This window comes from Lagenorhynchus albirostris, chromosome 2, assembly GCF_949774975.1.
Source record: "Lagenorhynchus albirostris chromosome 2, mLagAlb1.1, whole genome shotgun sequence".
NCBI lineage: Eukaryota > Metazoa > Chordata > Mammalia > Artiodactyla > Delphinidae > Lagenorhynchus > Lagenorhynchus albirostris.
This window is the reverse complement of record NC_083096.1, coordinates 170,681,325-170,704,582: the sequence shown is the minus strand read 5'-3', so window position 1 is coordinate 170,704,582 and position 23,258 is coordinate 170,681,325.

Genomic DNA, 23,258 nt, shown 5'->3' with positions numbered 1-23,258 from the left:
AGGCAGGTGGGGACAGGGCAACATCACAGATAAGAGCCAGACATTTAAATCAATCAGAATTAGGTTTGTGGTCTTCTCCACAAATTACTAGCAGGGTGACCTTGAGTGAGTTGCTTAACCTCTCAGAGCCTGTTTCCACCTTCATAAAATGGAGACAGCAAAGTACCTATTTCTAAGAATTGTAGTAAAATTAAGCTTCTGGGCTATATAAAGTGTTCAGTGAGAGTTGGGTATGATTGTTGTTTTATCGTAATAATCATTCGTTTCTGGATTTGGCCTCCAGATGTGGGGAGGAATCAATGCAGATTTGGACAAATAGCCAGGACTGGGTCAACCCTTGAAGCCACAGCAGAACCAGGCTCTCCTTCCTGCCATTTGCGGCTGAGTTACTGAATTACTCTACCTACCAGAGCTGCAGTACACCCAGCGGGGCTGAGAGCCATTGTCAGCTTTCCCCAAGCACTCAGTGCCTCCTCCTGCAGCTACAAGTGGTGGGTGGTAGGTGGTGTTTAGAAATTGCAACAATATATAACTTTTATTCAGTGATTTGTGTAAACATACAGGATCTGTATTGGGAGTGGACAGACTTGATTTGCACTGCAGAATGGACTTCTCAGTGGAGCAGCAACAGGGAGGCTGGCCTGGTGGGTCTGCCTGAAGTCACCCATGACTTCTTCACACTCAAGGACAAGAGGGTGTTAGGGCCAAGACAGCTCTCCAAAGTTCTCCATGGCCAGGCCCCAGCTCGTGCTGACCCCTCTTGCCACCCTCTTCCACCCTCCCTGGCAGTGTAGCCAAGTGGTTAAGAATGTGGCCTTTGGAGCCAAACAAACCTGGATTCAATCTCAGCTCCACCACCCTCTCCCCTTGTGGCCTCGGGTGAGTCACAGCAGCTGCTGGGGCCTCAATTCCTCCTCTGTAAAGCAGAGCAAATAAAAGAGCCTGCTTCCTGTGGTGGAGATCTCAGAGGACCTATATATCGGCATGTAACATGCTCAATAAACAGCCCTTAAAAATTTCCACTGGGACTTCCCTGGTGGTCCAGTGGTTAAGACTCTGCACTTCTACTGCAAGGGGCATGGGTTTGATCCCTGGTTGGGGAACTAAGATCCTGCATGCTGCATGGCTTGGCACAAAAATAAAAATAAAAAAAATTTTTTTCTGCCAATTTTGACGCTTCAGTAGGTACTGCCCTCTTTTCACCCTTTTTTCCCAGAATCAACCACTGGGCCTTGGTTCCAAGAAGCTATCACCTACTGACACCTGCAAGCATTACTTGGCAAAGGTCCTCAGGAAACAACAGCCGCAGCACATGCCCTAAAAGACATAGGACTCACTTGTGTTTCTTAAATATGTTGAGCACTAAACATTTGTCTTGTCTACTGTTACACCTTCAGCTCCTAGGCCAATGCCTGGCACACAGTAGGCACACAACAAATATGTATTGACTAAGGGATATATTTGTCCACTCACTCACTCTGTAAGCGTTATTGGCATCTACTATGTTTCAGATACTGAGCACAGGGGGAGGAACCAAGCACAGCCTATGGAGAAGGGGGAGCACAGGCGCAAAGATAAAATAAAAGTTGGTTCCTCCACGAGGCCTGGTCCCTCTCACAGCCTCAGCCTCGGCTTTGACCTTGAGGAGATACCTGTGGTCTCTACAGAAAGGCAGGAGCATTTGAAGGTCACCCCCTCCCAGATTATTTACTCATTCAGAAAGTATTTGTTACCCAGTCTCAAACCCACCTATGATGCCAGAAAGCCTAACTGGGTTCTCTCCCTTCCAAGAACTTTTGAGAACACCCAGATCATTCCATCTGCTGCCCTATACTCTAGAGTCAGTATAAAATGGTTAATGGGTACATAATCCAGGTGTTCTGTTCATGAGAGTAGCTGTGTCCCATCTGTTCCCCATCTCTCTCTAAAACTGTCATGAGGAGTGAAGAGGTCACTTTCTGCAATGCCTAGGCTCCACTTACTCTAGAATCTGCCCACTCTCCCTGCTTAAGCCCGAATTAGTTTCCAACATGCACTTGGGCTGTTCATACAAACTAACTTCTCCTCCTTGACAGCTGTCACCAAAAAAATAGCTTTCAGTCTAAAGTCCTAAGCTGGCATTTAAGGACCCTGAGCAGTCTGGCCCCAACCCTGGATAGATGGATGCATGGCTGCATGGATACACGAATAGATACATGAATGGATAGGTAGATGGATGGATGGGTGGGTGGGTGGATGGACGGATGGATGGATGAATAAAATGTTAATCCTCTCCCCACTTCTCCCTTCTCATGGGCCCACTCCTCTGGGCATGAAAACCTGCAACATCTGGCCCCAGACCTGGATAAGTAGGTGAATGGATGGGTCAGTGGCTGCATGAATTGTTGACTCCCTGATCTCCTCTTCCCTCTCTGTTGGCCTACCCCCCCAAGTGTGAAAACCCTATGCACCACTGCCTCAAGAGTTCCCCATAGGCCACTTACCCAGAGCCTCAGGAGAGTAAGTCTCCAACTTTTCTCCATCAACAGGGAGTCTCCAGTCAGCAACAACATCACACCTAGTGAAATATGTGAGGCAATACAAATAAACACTCATTCACTCACTCAGTCTCTCCTTCATTCATTCATTCTGTCAACAAATATCTATTGAGCATTTATTATGTGCCAGGTGCTCTGTGAGACACAGAGTGATAAACCAACCACTTATTGGCTTCAGGAACCTGACCAAGGTCAGTAGAAGAAACAAAAGACCTGCATTCCGCCACATTCTCACTCACATGTTTGGATTTACACATTGGTACAAAATGCCCAATCCCCCGCCCCTCTCTCCTATTCCACTTAGACTTCCACCAACCCAGCTCCAGTGAGCGTACATTCCTCAGACTTGTCTGTACTCCCCCTAAGTGGTACTGTATGGCTGTCCTCTTCTAGATCTAAATCAGCTTGTCCACGCACTACCTCCTATTGCTACATTGTTATCACATGTGCAGCAGTGGATGTGCTGGGCTGCTTTGCTCTCCTGGTGATAACCCTGAAGCCAAGGGTGTGCCAACCATAGTATGCTTCTGTGATTAAACCCTGCAAACCATCAGATATTTACTTTCTGTTTCATCCTACAGATGCCAAATTATATTTAACTGGCTTATCCCTTTTTAGTTTCTAACCAAGGCTTGTTTCTCTTTCTAACCAAGTAGATAAAATAGATCTACTTATTTTTTTAAAAACCTACAGAGAACCAAGTCGACTTCTGGTTCTGAACCGAGATGAAGTAGATGCGCTTCTCCCTATTCCTCCTGCTAAGTACAGCTAAAAGCCTTGGACGTTATGTCTAAAACAAGCATATGTAGACCCTGAAAGGTGGAGAGAAGACAGACTGGCTAGGGACCTAAGGGATAACACAATGGTGAGCTCCCTGAGTTTTCTTTTTGTCTTGTATATCTCAGACTGAGTGCTGGAGAAGCCAGCAACCTAGAAATGCTATTGGAAGCAGATTAAACAACAACAAGAAAGCTTTTGCTCCCTAGCTAAAGGACCAGAAAAGAGCAAGAAACTAGTCCACAGTAAACATCTAAACAATAACCACCCAACTCCGGCCAAACACTACAGGAAAAAATATGGCCCCTTTCCCCACCCCATCAGTAAAGGCCAAGTGGGGAGCCTATAGTTCCACCCTAGCCAGGCACCTAAGAAGGCACCCCCTACCCTATCGTCTCCCCTGCCAGAATGGTATCAGGGAAGACGCAACGGAGAGCGAGGACTTCCATCTCTGTCAGGTGATAACACACTCTCCTCCCCCCCATGTTGGTGGCAGTAGAGGCCACGTGGGGATCCTGGACTTTCACCCCTACCCAGTGGTAATGAGGCAACCCTACCCTCCCTCCTACAATGACAATAGAGGAGACTGAGCAGAAGTCAAAACTTTCACTGCTATCCAGCAGTCATGAAGCCTTCTCCAGTTCCAGTGTCAGTGAAGGCTATGTGAGGAGCAATAACGAGGCACCCCTCCCCCTCCCAGACAAGCTGGTATCAGTGGAGCCCTGGTGGGGAACCTGAAATCCCACCTCTGCCCAACAGTAACAAGCCACCCCGCTCCCCTGGGGTGCTGAAACTGAGGAGGGGACCTGGACATTCACTCACCTGGCAGTAATGAAGTGACACCCTCCTTCCCTCACTGGCATAGTGTCAGAAGATTTAACTAAGATCCCTTATCTCATAACACAATACCCCAAATGTCTAGGATATAAGTGAAAATCATTCATCATACCAAGAACCAGGCAAATGTCAACCTGAATGAGAAGAGACAATCAGCAGATGCCAACACTGAGAAGTCACAGCTGTTGGAATTATCTGACAAATTTTAAAAGTCAGCAAAAAAACCCTTCAACAAGCAACTGCAAACCAACTAGAAACAAAAAATAAAGTCTTGGGCTTCCCTGGTGGCGCAGTGGTTGAGAGTCCGCCTGCCGATGCAGGGGACACGGGTTCGTGCCCCGGTCCGGGAAGATCCCACGTGCCGCGGAGCGGCTGGGCCCGTGAGCCATGGCCGCTGAGCCTGCGCGTCCGGAGCCTGTGCTCCGCAACGGGAGAGGCCACAGCATATAAACCTAGAGGTTTAAGAAGTTGAATGAATCTCCAAGAGGATAAACCTAAAGAAATCTACACTCAGGCACATCACAACAAACTTCAGAAAACTAAAGACAATTTAAAAAATTAAAACTAGTGAGAGAGAAAAGACACCTTACTTGTGGGGAAAACAGTTCAGATGACAATGGTTTATTAGAAACCATGGTGCCTGGAAGAAACTGGCATGACACTTTTTAAGTACTGAAGGAAAAGAACTGTCAACCCCTAAATCTATATCTGGTGAAATTATCCTTCAGTACAAAGAAAACTCAAGACATTCTCAGGTGAAGGAAAAATAATAAAATTTGTCAGCAGCAGACCAACCCTAAAAGAATGGCTAAAGGAAGTTCTTGAAACAGTAAGGAAGTAAAGGAATCTTGGAACATCAGGAAGGAAGGAAGAGCAAAAATATGGAGATATATATATAATATTATATATGTACTTTTCTGTTTCTCTTTTATATATTGATATATATATAAACTCTTTCCTTCTCTTGAGTTTTCTAAATTATATTTGGTAATTGAATCAAAGAATATAACTGTAAGGCCAGCAGGTCCGGGGAAGGGCCCAGGGAGCCAGGCAGAACCCCCGCCAAAGTGGCTGATGCAACCGACACCTGACATTGCCACACCACTGGCCCTGGTCTTCCCGCTCCCCAAGGGGCGGAACCAACGGCTCTGAGGCTGATGCAACCGACACCTGACATTGCCACAACACCTGAGAGATTACCAAACAAAGGCTGCTTCACACAGCAAGCACCTCCCCTGCGTCCACCTCTATAAATTTTGTTCGCACCCACACCTGGGCACAACTTCTTTGGCCCCTTTCTCTCGTACAAGTGAACCTCGCCCAGGAGCGTTCCCCAATAAAGCTTGTTTAAGCTCTCCTCCGTTTTTGGTGCCGTTCCTTACAATAACATTGTCTGATGTGGTTCTAAATACATGTAAAGAAAATATTTAAGACAATCATATTTAAAACAAGGAGGGAAAGGAACATTAAAGGAGGTAAGGTTTTTACTCAAATTAGTAAAATGTCAGTACGAGTAGACTGTGATAAGTTATGTATGCATAAAGTAATATCTAGGAAAACAACTAAAAATCTATCTATATAAAGAGATATATTCAAATATCAATACATTATAGGTCAATCAAAATAGAAATCCTAAAAAATGCTCAAGTAGTTAAAAGGAAGAAAAAGAAAACAAATGAAAAACAGAGGAAACAGAAGCAAAAAATAAAATGGCAGACATAAACTCTAACATATCGATTATATTACATGTAAATGGTCTAAATACATCAATTAAAAGACAGAAATTATCATAGTAGATTTTTTTAAAAGCAAACATTATCCAACTATATACCATCTACAAGAAATTCACTTCAAATATAATGATATAGATAGGTTGAAAGAAAAGAATGGAAAAGAATATACCATGCAAACAATGACTAAAAAAAATAAAAAGCAGGAGTTGCTACATTAATATCAGATAAAGTAGCATACTAGCTTTATTTGTAATAGCCCAAAACTGGAAACAACTCAAATGTCTTTCAATAGGTGAAAGACAAACTGATACATCCATACAATGGAATATAACTCAGCAGTTTAAAAAACAAAAACAAAAAAAAAGACCAACTACTGATATATGCAAGAACTTGGATGGACTTCAAGGCCATTATGCTGAGTGGGAAAAAAAGCCAATCTCAACAGGTAACATACTATATGATTTCACTTATACAACATTCTCATAATGTTGATATGGTGGTGGTTTGTCGATGATGATGGTGGTGGTGGTGGTGATGATAATGATGATGAGGATGACAATGATGTTGGGATGAAGGCGATATGATGATGATGGTTATGATGATGGGGATGATGATATTGATGGAGATGATGATGATGATGGAGATGTTGCTGCTGATGATGGGGATGACAGTAGGAGAAGAGAAAAAAACCCGTACTGCGCACCTACCCTATGGCAGGTTAAGCTCTGTTCTAGCCATTTTCCAGGCACTATTGATCTGAATCCTCATGTCAACCATATTGGTAGCGCAGTTCACAGATAAGGAGCCAGAGACTCAAAGAGGTTAAGTGACTTACCCAAGGTCACCTGGCTCAATTCCACATCTGTCCAACTGTGGGCCATTAGCTCTCAACCTGAACCCTACTTGGTGAGTGGGATACAGATGGAGCTGTGCTAGAACCCAAGACTCGGCTTCTACCCAGAAAGAACTTTTTCTGGTCTACCACCCTCTGCAGCTTCCTGATCCACGCCCTGGATTCATTCACTCAGCAGCAAATGTTCACTGTGCCCAGCCTTGGGGCTAGGACACTGGAGTGGCTCACAGAGTCCCTTTCCTCCAGAGACCCTCAGGTGCTGTCAGGTGAGTTGGGGAGAGTGTCACATAAACAGTTTACTCCAGAACTTGGTGATGAGAACCACCCTCAAGGCGACAGGAGCACCAATAGAGAGTGACATTCCACAGGGACAGGCACAGAAATCTTCACAGAACAAGTGACTTTGGGCTGGTTTTGAGGAATGAATAGGAGTTTGAGGATAAGGTAAAAATGGCAGAGGGAACTGCCAGAGCAAAGGCATGAGGGAGGAGAAGAAAATCTGTCCAGGGAATGATGTGGCCAAAGTAGAGGGTCCCTGGAGTGGTGGGAAGGGGCTGGATTATAAAAAGGCCCTGAATGCCAACCTAGGCTGTTTAGACTTTCCCCAGAGGGAGCGGAGAGCCATGGAAGGGTTTCAAGCTGGGGAGTGAGACCATCAGGTTGGTGTTTTCAGAAGGCCAGCACTTGTGGCAGTGGCATGGAGATTGGATTAGGCAGGGTGGGCAAGAAAGAATCTGGAGAGAGGTCTGGAATGGGTCTGGGCCTCCTTTCCCTGGTAGGTGGCAAGGGAAGAGTACTGAAACACCCAGCTTGTATATGTCTCCAGCCATCCTTTCCAAATCCCTTTCTCTTACTACTTGTCTTTCATCTGAGCAACTGACACCCTAGGTGGAGGCATTGGATGCAGGTTAAGTGACTGGATTCTAAAGACAAACCCAGGTTCTGCCACTTAGCAGCTGAGTGACCCTGGACATGCAGCTTAACCTCTCTGAGCCTCAGTTGCCTCGCCGGAAAAATGGATCATCGTAAAGTTGAATAAAATAACATATGAAAGTGTTTAGTCCCGTGCCTGGCATAAAATCAGTACTTGATAAACGCTGGTGATTGTCCCCATTTGATAAGTAAAGAAACTGAAGCCCAGAAAGGTGCTGTGACAAAGTTATGGAGCTGGGGAGCGTCCAAGCTGGGGGCGCGGACTGGGTCTTCCCACTGTCTCTGTGCTTTACTTTCATCGTGTTTCTCCTGTAAATGGCCCCCACAGTGCCCTCAGTTTCCTGCTCTGCACTATGGTATGAGGGACCCCCCTGGTGCCAGGGGTCAGAGACAAGGAAATTGGCCAATGCCCTAAGTATCAGAAGGGAGAGAGCAAGGGCAGCCCCGGTGGGCCCCGTGGGTATAGCTACCTCTCCTTTACACCCCAGTCACATCTTTCACTGTCATCTGGCCTTGATCCTGAAACCCTGCCCTGGCTCCTTCAATATGGCAGCATTCAGCGGACACAGGAGGGGACTCCTCTGCCCTCGCCTTCCTCCAGGGCAGACAAAACTCCCCTACCCAGGATCAGGACTTCCCTGGGAGCCAAGATGAAAACTTGGTCTAAAATTGCTCTTGCTTGGGAATCAAGAGCTCTGGGTTCGAGTCCTGACTGTGCCTCTAACTCAGTGTGACGTGTATTTTCCTTCCAGGGACCTCAGCATCCCCACCTCAGAGTGAGTGGGTCAGACTCTAAGCATTCTGAGTGGCCTCCCACCTACGTCCTCTGACTCCTTCTGACTGCGTTCTGCCCTCCTCCCTCTTCTGCTCTCCCTGCTTTCCTCCTTCCAAGCCTCCAACCTGCCCACTGCTCCCATGGTCTTTGCTCAGCCTGCCTGGGGCTCCCAGAGTCCAAGGGACACAGACCCCAGCCAGTGTTGATCATCTCCCTGGCTGGTAAGAGCCCCACTTATTGGCAGGGTGCCTCCCAAAGCCAAGGAGGCCACCCCGCCCTCCCACTCAGGGTCAGCGGTGCCCAAAGAAAACCCCTGAGCTAACTTCAGAGGTTGGCCAGAGCCGGGGTTTAAAAATACAAGCGCCCATGAACCCTCAGTGCCGACTGCCCACACAGCCTGCAGGCTGTGCTGCCCACCACACAGATGCCACTGTGGCCACCGTGGGTGGCACGAAGGGAACGACAGGGGGTGGGGAGTCCAGAAAGGCCTGGGGGTGGCTGGTGACGGGGACGGACATTCCTCAGAGCCCAGACTGCAGAACGAGGCTGTTTACACCATCTGGCCATAGTTGGTTCTCTGGACTCCGGAGAGAAGCAGGCCAGTTCTGTGCGGGCTCACAGTGTCGGGAGCTCTGGAGTTTGACAAGCCTGGAATCAAATCCTGGTTTGGCCACTGAATTAGCTGTGTGAGTTTGGGCAGGTCACTTGCCCTCTCTGAGCCTGAGCACCTATCTGTAAAATAGGGATAATAAAAGTACACCTTTCTTAGGGCTTTTTATCACAGGGCCTGACCAATCAGTGGTAGTTGGCGTCCTTGTCACTATTATTATTAGGCAGGGCTGCTCTCTGCTGGGGCTCAATGAGGGAACAAGGGAGAGAGTTGGGGATGAGATGTCCTGGCATCACTCTGCTGCCCGCCTCCAGAACCTCAAAAGTCCAGACACATCCGGCACCCACGAAGCTGAAAGTGGAACCCATATTCCTGCTAGGCAGTTAGGCAAAGCAGGGCCCAGAGAGAGAATGTACCTGGCACAAGCAAGCTGGCAACCGCAGGAGAAATCTGGGGCTCCCTCTCCAAGTTGAGAGAAACAGCAGCCCTAGCACTGGGAGGACCCCTAGAGATGACCCAAGTCACCCCTCCTTGGTTTTCCAGAAAAGGAAACGGAGGCCCAGAGCAGGGAAGGGATTTGTCCAATTCGTGAAAGAGCTGGGACAGAGGTGAGGATTCCTGACTCCCTGACCAGTGCCATCTCACTCCGTCCCACAGCCTCACCCTCCCCTCTCCCACCCCACCCTGGCCGCAGTTCTCAGTCCCAGGATGGGCAGCCGACCGGTGTGGGAGCAGGAACCCGGCCCAGCTCGCCAAGTTTCTGCTGGGGGCTGCGAGCAGGGGCTGGGGGCACTGCTCCGTTCCCCCAGTCCCACCAGGGCCTGCTACATCCTTACATAACCCGCTTCCGATTACATAATCTGGCGCTGCTTCTTTCCAGAATGGGCGCTCTGGGAGCAGATTTGAGCGTGGGGAGAGACCATGAGCTGCGTCCATGTGAAAATAGGGTCATTACCAGCGCTCAGCCTCCAGTGCCAGCTAATGGCCTTCCCGCCTTGGCCTGGGGCCTGCCAGTCTCCGCCGCAGGCCCCAGGGAAGAAAGGCCCAGTTAGGACTGGAGCTCCATGCCAGGGCAGAGTGCAGAGAGAGGTCACTGCCTGCAGGGGTGGGGCTGGATTCTGTTGCTCCGGCACCCAGGTGGGCACTAGCCCGCAGGCTCCGAAGTCCCAGGCAAGTTTAGCAGCCCTAAAGAATTCCCTGGAGGAAAACCTAGAGGCAGGCGCATTTAGGGGCTGTGGACTCTGGAATCTCAGGTCTGAGTTTGAGTTGGATTATCTTGATCTCTAGCCAAGTAACTACAGACACATCAGTCTACTTCTCTGCATCTTGGTTTCCTTATCTGCAGAATATGATGACTAAATGGACTGGCCTCATTGGTTACTGCTAATATTAAATAAAATCCTGACTCACAGGGGCCTAGTGCAATGCCTGGCACCAGATAAGCGCCCATTTGGCAGATGAAAAAACTGAGGCCCAGACAGGTGATGTGATTTTAGGGGTACGTATCTCGGAACAGGAAAGCTGCACGTCAGAGAGAGGACCCATCCTGTGCTAGGCACACGCTTTACATATATTGGCTGGTCTACTCCCCAAAACAACCTTATGGGGTAGGTACTATTATTCCTCCCATTTGACAGATAAAGAACCAGGCTAACAGCGGTTAAGTGACATCCTCAAGGCACACATTTAGGAAGGGGAAGATCCAGGATCTGAACTCAGACATCTGGCTTCAGAGCACTGGAGCAAGGAGCAGTTAAGCTGGACAGAAGTCAGGAGGGACACCCCTACGCTTGTCACCATCCTCTAGAGACAACAGGCACCCTCCACTTTCCCTGTCTCCAGCCATTGCTGTGCTATGTGACCTTGGCGGAGTCAGTTGGCCTCTTGGGCTGTCATCTCCACATCTGAAGCAGGAAGCCTGATCCCTGGGCTAACGGTTACCAGGGTTATTGTGAGGGTGCATTATGATAACGGGTTGTAAACTGCTTTTCAGCAGAGAAAGTACTGCACAGCTGCAATGACGGCTCCTCACTTCCCCAGCCTTCAACTCCCTCCGACTCAGCAGGAACAGCTAATGGACACACACCAGGGGCCTCTCAGCATCTCTGGCTATTCAAACAAACACCTCTCCCCTCTACCGTCCCTGGTCTGGGCTGCCCTTTGGAAAGCTTCCAGTCTTCTCTCTAGCTTCTCTCTAGAGCTAGAATGGATCAGGCTGGACATCTGAGTCGCCACCTTCTTGCCTTTCTTTAAAAAAGCATTCATTTCAGCTGAGCCCCCAACTATGTGCTTCATGGGTGCCTTTACAATCTTCACAATGACCTCCAGGAAGCTGGGATTCATCTCCCCCATTTTACAGATGAGGACACTAAAGCTCAGAGAGGGAAAGTCATTTGCCTGAGGTGACACAGCTGTCAACCCGGTAGAGCCAGGATTCAAAATCTGTACTCCCTGGCTACAAAGTCCACACTCTTAACTGCCTCACTAACCCACTTCTCCGTGAAATGGGTCGTGTTATGCCCATTTTGCAGAGGAAGATGCTCAAGAGGGTTAAGGCACTTGCCCAAAAAGCCCAAAAGAAGAGCCGGGCTGCAAACTCAGGGCTGTCTGGTTCAGTAGCCTTGCTCCTTCCCTGCCGCTCTGCGTCGTGACCTGGATGCATAGGTGGGAGCTGTAACAGGCAGCCCTCAGGAGAAGCCAGGCTAGGTGGACACCGTGAGGGTTGATGGGGAAGCAGTTTGTCCAAGCCACAGGACAAAGGAGCGCCAGAGTTAGCGCGGGCCAAGTCATGTCCCTCTCTGGACCTCAGTCTCCCCAAGTGTGAAAAAGCAGCAGAACCTGGTTTGCTCGGGGAGACCCCTTAAGGGCCCCACAACTGCAGGAGGCTGTGTCCTGAGCCGAAGCCCTGAGAATCCCCTGGGAGTGTAGTTAACCCCAAATGCTGAGCCGTACCCCAGGGAGTTGATAGGACAGGGAAGGGGCCTGGGAACCTGAATTCATTATATCCACCATGATCACCTCTCCCACCCCCACCCCAAGCTTCCATCATCAGCCAGGTCTGAGTATCCCAGTCTAGGACAGTTTTCCCAAGGCTGGGTGGGATCCAGTCCCCTGCATGCCCTCACAGAGGTCCCAACTAGGGTGGGCAGTGGTACTCAGGGAGCCCTGGGGGTCTGGGAGAGGTCAGGGCTGGCATCGAGGGGTCTCTACTTACTGTAAACCACAGCTCGGAACCAGGGCCTGGTAGAATTCTAGATGCTGGGTTGGGGCGAGACCTTGAGATGTCCCCACCCTCTTATTTGACTAATTCCTCATTTAGCAAACACCTATTACTAGCTACTACGTGTCAGGGACGTTTTTAGGTGTTGGGGGTACAGCAGTGAATAAAGCAATGTCGTTTCTCTTGGGATGCTTCCGTGCTGGTGGGGAAGGGAGTCACAGCAGACCGGCACAGCCCTCTGCAGCTCCCAACAGCCTTCCCCATCAATGTCCCCCTTAAATATGACCCTAAGCATGAGCTGGGAGCTTACCCCCATTTTACAGATGAGTCACTGAGGCTCGAAAGCCATTTCAACAGCCTGTCTCTCTACCCTAAGCAGGCAACACCACCATGCCTCCCAACCAACCCCGTGCGTGTCTGCCTCTGTGCAGAACTTTCCCTGTTGCCACGGCAACCCCCCTGGGGAGGGCTGCCCTACTTTGCATCCCTGGCATAGAGCAGGCGGCCTCACCCCACCCCCTTAGACAGAAAGATGGGGTTTATCCCACTCACAGAGAGAACTTGTCCCACTGGGGGAAGAACTGGCTTTCTCATTCAGACGTGTAATCAACGTGGAGCAGAACCAACAATGCCCCAGGGACCAAGCCAGGAGACATAAGTCGTGGTCCTGCCCTTAGAGAGCACAACACCTGGGCGGGGAAGGCTGACAACTGACCATGCACTAGTACAGTAAGGGGTAGAACAATGGTGATGATGAGAGTAGCTAAGTGCTAGGTGCAGTTCTAAGCCCTTTCCACATATTAACTCATGTAATCTTCCCATTAACTCTTGGGGTAGATGTCAATGCTACCTCACTTTACAGATGAGGCAAATGAAGCTCAGAGAGGTTAAGAAACTTGCCTAGGGTCACACAGCTGAGAAGCAGCAAAGCCAGAAGTAGGACCGAGGGAGATCCCAAGCCACACTTGGGTACGTATGCAAGGAAGGGGCCCCTAACTTGATCAGACTGGTCCAGGGTGGGTTGCTGGGGAAAGCATCTGTCCTCAAAAGTGATCTCAACGGGAGAACGTGAGGATGGGGATGGGAACAAGGTGGAGCAGGGCCTCTAAGAGCTGCCTGACTGCTGGGAAAGACCCAGTACTGGGGGGAGTGGCCTGGTTCTCCGATTCCTGCCTCATGGGGCTCAGCTGGGCCTTGGGACATGTGAATTGAGAAAAGAAAATGCAATGGAAGGTGGAAGTTTTAGAGAGGCTGGTTCAGGAGCCTCGGGGCACTGGCCCCCTGAGAAAGCTGAAATGCTCCCAGAGGCTCCCAAGGGGGCAGCTTCACACCACACGCTCACCTTCACACGCTGCACTTATTGGCCTATGCGAGAAGGAAAGGCCCAGGTTAGGGACTGGCTTAATCCTTGCAGCGCCTGCAAAAGCAGACCTTAACCACCAAGTCTGTGGAGTGGTTATGAGTGTGGATTGTGGAGTTGACTGCCTGGGTTCAAACCCCAGCCCTCCTATGTCCTAGCTGTGGGAACCCAGGCAAGTTATATACCCTCCCTGAGCCTCAGTTTCTACATCCAGGAAAATGGGGATAATAATACAGTCTTACGTATATATGTCATAGTGTCATCGCAAGGGCTCAGTTGTTAATACCACCAAGTTAACAGTGCCTGGCACATAGGTGTGTGTAACCATCAGCTGTCATGATTATCTTTGTGGCACATGGATGCACGCAGGTCTATATTTTTACACATGCATGTGGGTGTACAAGCCTGTGCACATGGTGGATGCACACCCAAGACAGAGCGGCCCTCTCTATGCCAGCACATGTGTAAATCTACCCACTCAAGTGGACACCCACTGTGAGTGGGAAAGGGATGCAACTAAGCACAAAGGCTCAGGACGTGGACAGGCGTCATGTGCCCGCAGGGAGGCAAGCGCGCGTGCCAGGCCTGTGCACACCCGTCTCCATGTGAAAACATGCCTTCCTGTGCACACACCTGGGCCTGCATATGTGGCGGGCACATGTGGCCGACCCTTGGTACATAGACGTGTTTTGATTTATGTTTTTTTTTTTTAACATCTTTATTGGGGTATAATTACCCCACAATGGTGTGTTAGCTTCTGCTTTATAACAAAGTGAATCAGTTATACATATACATATGTTCCCATATCTCTTCCCTTGATTTATGTTAAGGTGAGGAAGGAACTGCTGATTTGTCTCCTGGAACCATGGTGAAAGAAGACATCTCAGCTCTGGAAAGCACAGATCAATCAGTAGGGGGAGAAAAAAAAAAGGTGCTTAACGTATAAACCTCCTCCCACAGGCCCCAGAGAGTGTTAAAGCCATACTTCAGGAAAGAAACACATGAGGAAGACTAAAGGCAGCAGCGCACAGAGTGGGAATCAAGAGGCGGCCAAGTGCTTTCCTGTTTTCCCAGACAGGAGGCGGTCCCTGAGGAAGCCACACCCCTTCGGAAATACTCAAAGGCCTGTCCAGGCTCTGCTCAACCTCAACCAATGGAGGAAATGACTCTTCTTGGGAGAAAAAAATATCCCACTCATCCCCACCATTGCCTTGGACCTCTCCTCGAGAGAAGAGATTAAGAAAAGGCTGCTCTCTATTTACAATAGCCAGGACGTGGAAGCAACCTAAGTGTCCATAGACAGATGAATGGATAAAGAAGATATGACACACATATACAATGGAATATTCAGCCATAAAAAGAAATGAAATTGAGTTATTTGTAGTGAGGTGGAGGGAGTCCGTCATACAGAGTGAAGTAAGTGAGAAAGAGAAAAACAAATACCGTACGCTAACACATATATATGGATCTAAAAAAAGTGGTCCTGAAGAACCTAGGGGCAGGACAGGAATAAAGATGAAGACGTAGAGAATGGACTTGAGGACACGGGGAGTGGGAAGGGTAACCTGGGACAAAGTGAGAGAGTGGTAGTGTATAAATGGACATATATACACTACCAAATGTAAAATAGACAGCTAGTGGGAAGCAGCTGCATAGCACAGGAGATCAGCTCGGTGCTTTGTGTCCACCTGGAGGGGTGGGATAGGGAGGGTGGGAGGGAGACGCAAGAGGGAGGGGATATGGGGATATATGTATACATATAGCTGATTCACGTTGTTATAAAGCAGAAATTAACACACCATTGTAAAGCAATTATACTCCAGTAAAGATGTTTAAAAAAAAAGAAAAGAAAAGGCTGCTTAGCAAGACCCCTCTTGGGAGATTGTCCTCAAGCAAGGCCTCCCCCCTGGGGGATGGGGAATAGGGGAGGAAGAGGGTGTCTGTGCCCTAAACTGTCAGTAGTCATTCAAGACCACAAGCCCAAGTAGCACAGAGGAAAATAGATCCCAAATTGAGGAGGACTCCCTTCTGTTTATTCAGCACTTTAGAATTCTCAAAGGTATCATTTCAGGAATCCTCACCGCATACCTCTGCGGTTCAGAGAGGTTCTGCAGTTTGCTCAAGATCACACAGCATTTCATCTATAAAGTTATGTCTGATTCCACATCTCCTGACATTTTCTTTACATCACAGCACTGCGCAAATCTAATATACCAACAGCAACATTAGTAGTAAAATAGCATGGGACCAATCTCAAGGAGTGAACCGGGACAAAACCAAAAGGCAGGAAATAGGGGCTCCTTGTGCAATTAATTGTCCAAGGGTCTTAGGAGAGAGGAGAGCGCAGATGGCCTGGGGTGGTGAGAAAATACTCTGTGGAGGATGGGGGGCTTTTGTGGCCTTAAATGGTAAGTAGGGTTTGGATAAACTGTGAGTATGGGGGCCCCAGGCAGGAAGGACATCACCAGCAAAAGGGCAGAGACTAGAAGGAGATCGGTGTGTTGGCAGTGGGGGCAGGGGCAGGGATGGGCACTCGCTGGTCTAAAGGAGGGAATTTTTTTTTAGCAGAAGGGAAGAATGAAGTGGGATGGACTGGATGGCCCCAATCCTAAACAGGGGACCCAGGTGAGACAACCATGAGCTTCCTGCCCTGTCCAGGCCCAAGGTGATACAAGACATTCAGCAGTTACTAATATCTTTCTGGATGGATGTATGTCTGGAGGCATGGATGCATGGATAAATGGATGGGGGGGTGGACAGATGGATGCATGGATGGACAGATGATGAATGGACGATGGATGGACAAATGATGAACTAATAATATGAAGCGGGAGAGGTGAGGGTGACAGCAAGGGCTCAGGGCTGGGAATTGGGAGCTTGAAATTCAGGTCCCTGCTCTGCCACGAATCAACCATCTGAGGGATGTCTCTGGGCCTCAGTTTCCCCATCCATAGAACCCAGATGATTCTCAAGAGTCCTCCACACATGACAGTCTATGACTCTGTAGACAGAAGCAGGCCTCAGGCAAGAAAGCCTACTCACGTAGCGCCGTCCCCAGCGGGCCATGCCTACTGTTTAAGGACGCAGCCACTGTGGGGGAGAGCCTAACCTGGGGGTCAGGAAACCTGGGTTTTGGCCTCTGGCGCTCATCGGCTGTCACTCCCCCTCCCTGGACCACAGTTTCAGCAGATGTAGTCCAGCATCTTAGGATTCTAGGAGACTTGTCTCACAAAATCTATAGAGTGAAAAGCCCAGCCCCACCCCTCTGTTAGCCCACTTAGGAGGTTAAAGCAACTTGGGAAGAGCGCTTATTTTCAGCTCCTGGAATTACCCTTCACTCTCCTGGCAGATGAATGGGGCAAAACAGAGACTGTTGTTGCATTTAAATGGAGCAAGGCTGGCGGAAGTTTATGAGATTTGAATACACTTTTTGGCTGCTTTTGAATATTCATTTGCCCAAGAGAGTGTCAGGCAGCCATATCCACGGGCCCAGAGGGAGGTTATTTGAGGTTGGGGAAAGGGAAGCACAAAGACAGGTTTGGCAGGAATCCCTGCTCATCAGGCTCTCAGGAGCTAACTGTGGTTTTCCACCAGCTAAAATGTCACAGGCTCAGAGTAAATTCTGAGAGTTGATACACCCCACGGTTACTGTTGCCATAGCAACTGCCTCCCTGTAACCATGTGTACAGGCAGATCACAGCAGAAAAGACAAGTCCAAGGAGATGAATGATGGGGAGCCAGCCCAGGACTCCAGCAGGCCCCCAGAGTTCAGAAATACATCCCAGAATTCCCTAGGCTTCTGAAACATTCCCGAGAATTCTGAAACAGAGCCCAGAGTTTTGGAACAAGCCTAGAATTCTGAAATCTATCCTCGAATTACAAAATATTTTCCCCAAGGTCCAGAACTCACTCTAGACATCCAGAGAATGCCCTCTATTTCTGGCAGTCTGGGCACACTATCCCGGAAGCACCCCCAAATTCTAAAACATGCCCCTAAATAAATTCTCCTCCCTTTTCTGTCTGAACTGCGAGGACTGTGGGGTGCTCAGGGCTCACGCTGGAAAAGAGGGTCAGGGGACGACCTGTAGGATTGAGAAGATGACCCTGTCCTTGTCACTTGGGAAATGCAGACCATCACAGACATGCCCGTGACACGCCAGCCCTCATAGCCAAAGGGGGCTCTCCCGGCCGGGCACTTCCAGTGCTTTTCATGGTGTGCCTTGTTCTCTGCAGTGGGGATGAGTCGAAACTGAGTCATCCCCACTCTCTGCTGAGGTCCCTGGGTGACCATTAGCACATTAATCCCGGGGCCTGCGGGGAGGGAACCAAACTGAAGTGCTGCCCCAAAGGCTCCTCTTGGCCCAGGCAGCCTGAGGTGTGGAGCAGCTGAGCTGTGAAGCCTTACTCTCTGGGCCTGGGATATGGGCTGTCCACAAGCCTGACCCTCCCCAACCATCCCCGCCAACACAGTCCTCCAGGACAATTCCTCCTGGAGCAGAGCCTCATCCCCATAAGCTGATGGGAAACTTCAGTTTATCTTAGCCTCTTCCTTCTTCCTTTCCCTCCATATGAGCCCACTGCCAGATCAGCTCCCTTCTTTTTTTTTTTTTCCCAAGATGTTGGGGGTAGGAGTCTATTAATTAATTAATTTATTTTTGCTGTGTTGCGTCTTCGTTTCTGTGCGAGGGCTTTCTCTAGTTGTGGCAAGTGGGGGCCACTCTTCATCGCGGTGCGCGGGCCTCTCACTGTCGCGGCCTCTCTTGTTGTGGAGCACAGGCTCCAGACACGCAGGCTCAGTAGTTGTGGCTCACAGGCCTAGTTGCTCCACAGCATGTGGGATCTTCCCAGACCAGGGCTCGAACCCGTGTCCCCTGCATTAGCAGGCAGATTCCCAACCACTGCGCCACCAGGGAAGCCCCAGCTCCCTTCTTAGTTCCCTTTCTCTCCTGAATCCCATCCCTCTCTCCATCCCCGCTGCCATGGCCCAGGCCTCATTGTCTCTCAGCCTCCTCCCCAGTCTCCCTGCCTCCATTTCTGCCTTCTCCCTCTTATAGCCCACATGCAAGGCCCTGACGATTCCACTGTCCCACTCAAAGCTTCAGTGCGGACCGCCACACATCACGAATCAGGCACAAGCATCCCACCTTAGCACTCAAGACCCTCCGATAGCTGGCCGTGCCCAACATTTCCTGTTTAATCTCGCCTGGGTCCTGCCAACCTGGGTGGCTCACAGGTGTCTGAAGAAGGCCCACATCTCCCACCTCCTCTCTGCTCCGTGGCCTCTGCTTCTCTTCCTCCTCAAAGCCTCTTTCCATCAGCTCTAAAGCTCCAAGCCAATTTAAGGGCCACCTTCTCGGAGACAACTGCAATCAGCTTTCCCTTTGCCCTTCTCTGAAACCCCAGCACTTCTTGGCTGTACCGTGGTTTTGGAGTTGGCTACGGATGGTCAGAGCTGCTAGGAGAGCCTTAGAGACACCCAAGTCCAAGTCGTTTTCAAACTGGGCTTTGTGACATCCCAATGTGGGGGCAGGGAGGGACCTCAAAGATGGTGGGAGGTTGGAGGTCGTGAGGGGGTGGTCCAGCCAGTGGGGTACACAGCCCTCCACCCCAGAACAGCGTCACCTTCACTGTTTTAGATAATCGTTTATTCGTTCATCAGGGAAACATTGAGAACCTTCACTGTGTTTGCTGCTATGAATAGAGCAGTAAAAGAGACGAAGTTATCCTCGTGCAACTTGTAAGCTAGACCATAAACGTGTTAACAAATAAAGACACAAGGAAATATCAAGCAGTAATAAGTGCTGAGGACACAGTAAAATGGTGATTGGGTACAGAATGACTGCGGGGTGCAGGACATCATTAGACAAGCTGGTTAGAGAAGGCTCTGAGGGAGTAACATCCGAGCTAACTCCCAACTGACAAGAGAAGCACCAGCTGCGCACAGAGCATTCTAGGGGAAGGTAGTCATGCAAAAGGGAAAGTCAGTGCAAAGGTCCTGAAGCAGGAACAAGCTTGCCATCTTTAAGAAAACAAACAAACAAACAAAAAACCACAAAGGGGAGGAGTAACCAGGGGCCAGAGCCTTCCAAGAGGAGACTTCCGTAACGCATTCCACTTGGGGAAATTGGGTTTTGCTGCTTAAAAAAATATAAAGCCCACCGACCTAGTCTAATCCTGCCGCTTCACAGAAGAACCAATGTTTCCAGGGATTGCCCAAGGTCAAACCATTAGCTGGTGGCAGAGCTGGGACCGGCACTCAGGTCTCGGGACCCTGCCCCAGGCATCACCTGTCCCCTGGTGAGCAGTGCAGCACCTCCAACCTCTGCTTCTCCCAGCGCCTTGGCCGACCCTGCTCTCTGCCCCCACGCCCCCCAGGCACAGGTGAGGAGCCTGAATGAGGTAATGTGTCCCAGGCCAGCCCAGCTCCAGGGAGCAAGCAGCCAGCCAAATAAAGGCTTTATTGGATTTGTTAAATGCGCATCCTGTGGCCAAGGGCCTCCTGGCACCAGACAGCATCACGGAGGGGAAAAAAAAAAACAGACATTGAAATTAAAAGGCATTTCATTTCCAGAGCCGAGGCTGACACCGCAGATCAAGAAAGCGTCTCTCCCTGCTTTCCTCCCCGCCCTCCTCCCACTTCCCCAGCCTCTGTCGGTGGTGCAGCCCCACTGGCTGGGGTCACAGCTCATACGGTGACGCAGGACCACCTGGGCCACCAGCTTGAAGCACCTGGCCCAGGAAACAGGGATCCTGGGGAAGGAAGGACATAAGGGAGGTGGCTGGGAGGTCATTTAGTCCATCCCACTGTCTCAGGGCTTGATTGCCTCCCCCACGGGGGGGCAAACCCTTAACCCAGAGCAGGCGGCTCAGGTGAAAGTTGGCACAGGGAGACCATGGAAACCAAACCGACTGGGGCCCCCTCCCTGCCCTTCCCACACCCCCTCTGCAGCCCTGGGCAAGGCACTGGCCCCCTGTGTGCCTCTGTTTCCCCTGCTGTGAAAGAGAGGAAATGACCGTTATGAGGGTGAAATGAGATATTTTGGTATAAAGTTCCTGTGCTTAGTAGGCACCAAACAAATGAAATTTTTAAAGGCGCCTGGAGACCCAGTCCCCCACGTGACCTCCATGAAGCGAGAGGGGTGGAATCTCTCTGTTTTTCCACTCCCCACTCACACAGCCAGACTCTCCGGTTTCCCCAGAGCCTCTAGTCAGAGCAAACTATTTGTGTATAAATACATTAAACTGCATATTATTTTCACTGCTTCCCCTGAAGGGTATCACTTGATTTCTCTCTGTTCATTCCTTTCAGAGCAGTCAGGACACTAAGATATTTATATGTAAACAGGTGCTGTTCCCCCACCAAGACTGGGGTGTCAGGGGTAGGGGCAGGAAGGGTCTGTGGGAATTGACAATCGTCATAAGAAAACAAGATAGTTTGTAGATTACTTTAGCTGAGACCTTGTCCCTGCCGGCTCTTTTGATGTTTTTTTTTTCCTACAGACATGTATTGAACACTTATAGTGTGCAAAGCAAAGTATTAAATATATTTTGTTCCTAAGAACAAACAGGACTTCCCTGGTGGCACAGTGGTTAAGAATCCACCTGCCAATGCAGGGGACACCGGTTCGAACCCTGGTCGGGGAAGATCCCACATGCCGTGGAGCAACTAAGCCCGTGCACCACAACTACTGAGCCCATGTGCCACAACTACTGAAGCCCATGTGCCTAGAGCCCATGCTCTGCCACAAGAGAAGCCACTGCAATGAGAAGCCCGTGCACTGCAACGAAGAGTAACCCCCACTCTCCACAACTAGAGAAAGCCCGCGCGCAGCAACAAAGACCCAATGCAGCCATAAATAAATAAATAAAATTTTTCAAAAAGAAAAAGAACAAGCAAAACAGACCCACCTCCTTTCCTCTTGGAGCTTACATGTCAGGGCTGAGGGACTGGATGGTTAAGTAGATCCGTAATCTGTCAAATGACCCGATTGAGGGATGCTGATAAACGAATCAATGTCAGCCTGCAGCATGTCTCAGGTGGTGTACCACGGGATCTGTCTTTGGACATTTTCATCCAGGGTATGATGATAAAGAGATCCTGGATTCAAGCAAGCTCAGGGAATTCATGCACAGATATTTACAAAGCACCCACTCTGTGCCAGGTACTGTTCTAGGCACTAGAGACGCAGCCATGAACAAGACAGACCAAAATCCCTTGTCCTCGTGGGATTTACATTCTAGTCAAGGGAGATGGATAATCAACCAATAAATAAGTAAAATAAAAAGAATGTCAGGTGCTGATAAGTGCTATGTAAGAATAAAGTGGAGGGTAGAGAGTGCTGAGAAGTAGGGTTTGAATTTTTAAAAAGTTGATCAGGGAAGGCCTCACTGAGAAGACATTTCAGCAAAGGCCTGAGGAGGGGAGGCAAATGAAGCAAACGACCTGGATGACACAGAGCATTCTGAACAACAGAGAAGCATGTGCAAAGGCCCTGGGGTGGGAGTGAGCTGGGCATGTTCATGGACCAGCAAGGAGGCCAGTGTGGCTGGATGGACCAAGGGGTGTAGGGTAGTAGATGAGGTCAAAGGGAAAACAAGAAGAGGCCATTGCAGGAATCCAGGTAGCCAATGAGAGTGCTTAGACCAGGGAAGACACATTGAATGGTGGTTAAGACATAGGCTCTTGAACCTGGTTGCTGGGGTCAAGACTTATCAGCTACAGAATCTTGCCATTCATCCCTGAAGAGGGCGGTTCCCAGCACGGGAAGGGTTTAAATGGAGTCTGGAGAATCCTCTGCCTTGGAGCCCAGATTCTACCTTTTCATCTGGAGTCTGCAAATGACCCTGGGTGGCTCTAGTCCCCACCAGAACATCCGAATCTCTGGTAGATCTCCAAGCCTGACCCCAACCCCCAGATGGGTTGGCCCCAGCTCACCTTCTTTCTTCCTGTCCCTGATGAACAGCTGCAGCTGGCAGAGGCCAGCTGTTCAAACCCATCCATCCATCACCACATGTCAACACTGGCAGTCATTCAACAAACTCTTGCTCAGTATGACAGAGGGAGGGAGTCTGACACAGTTCATAAGAAAGCCCTCAGAGGAGTCAGATCCCAGCTGTGCCACCTCCAGCTGCGTGACCATAGCTGTGCCTCTTAACCTCTCTGAACCACATTTCCTCATCCTCAAACGGGGAATAAATTAGTACCTACTTCAGGATTGGTGTAAGTGCTCATTAAAAGATAACTAAATGTAAATCAAACCATCATGCTGCATGCCTTAAATTTATACAGTGATGTATGTCAATTATTTCTCAATAAAACTGAGAAAAAGGGAGATTGGTTCAAGATGGCGGAGTAGAAGGACGTGCACTCACGCCCTCTCGTGAGAGCACTGGAATCACAGCTAACTGCTGAACAGTCATCAACAGGAAGACACTGGAACTCACCAAAAAATATACCCCACATCCAAAGACAAAGGAGAAGCCTCAATGAGATGGTAGGAGGGGCGCAATCACAATAAAATCAAATCCCATAACCACTGGGTGGGTGACTCACAAACTGGAGAACAATTATACCACACAAGTCCACTCACCGAAGTGAAGGTTCTGAGCCCCATGTCAGGCTC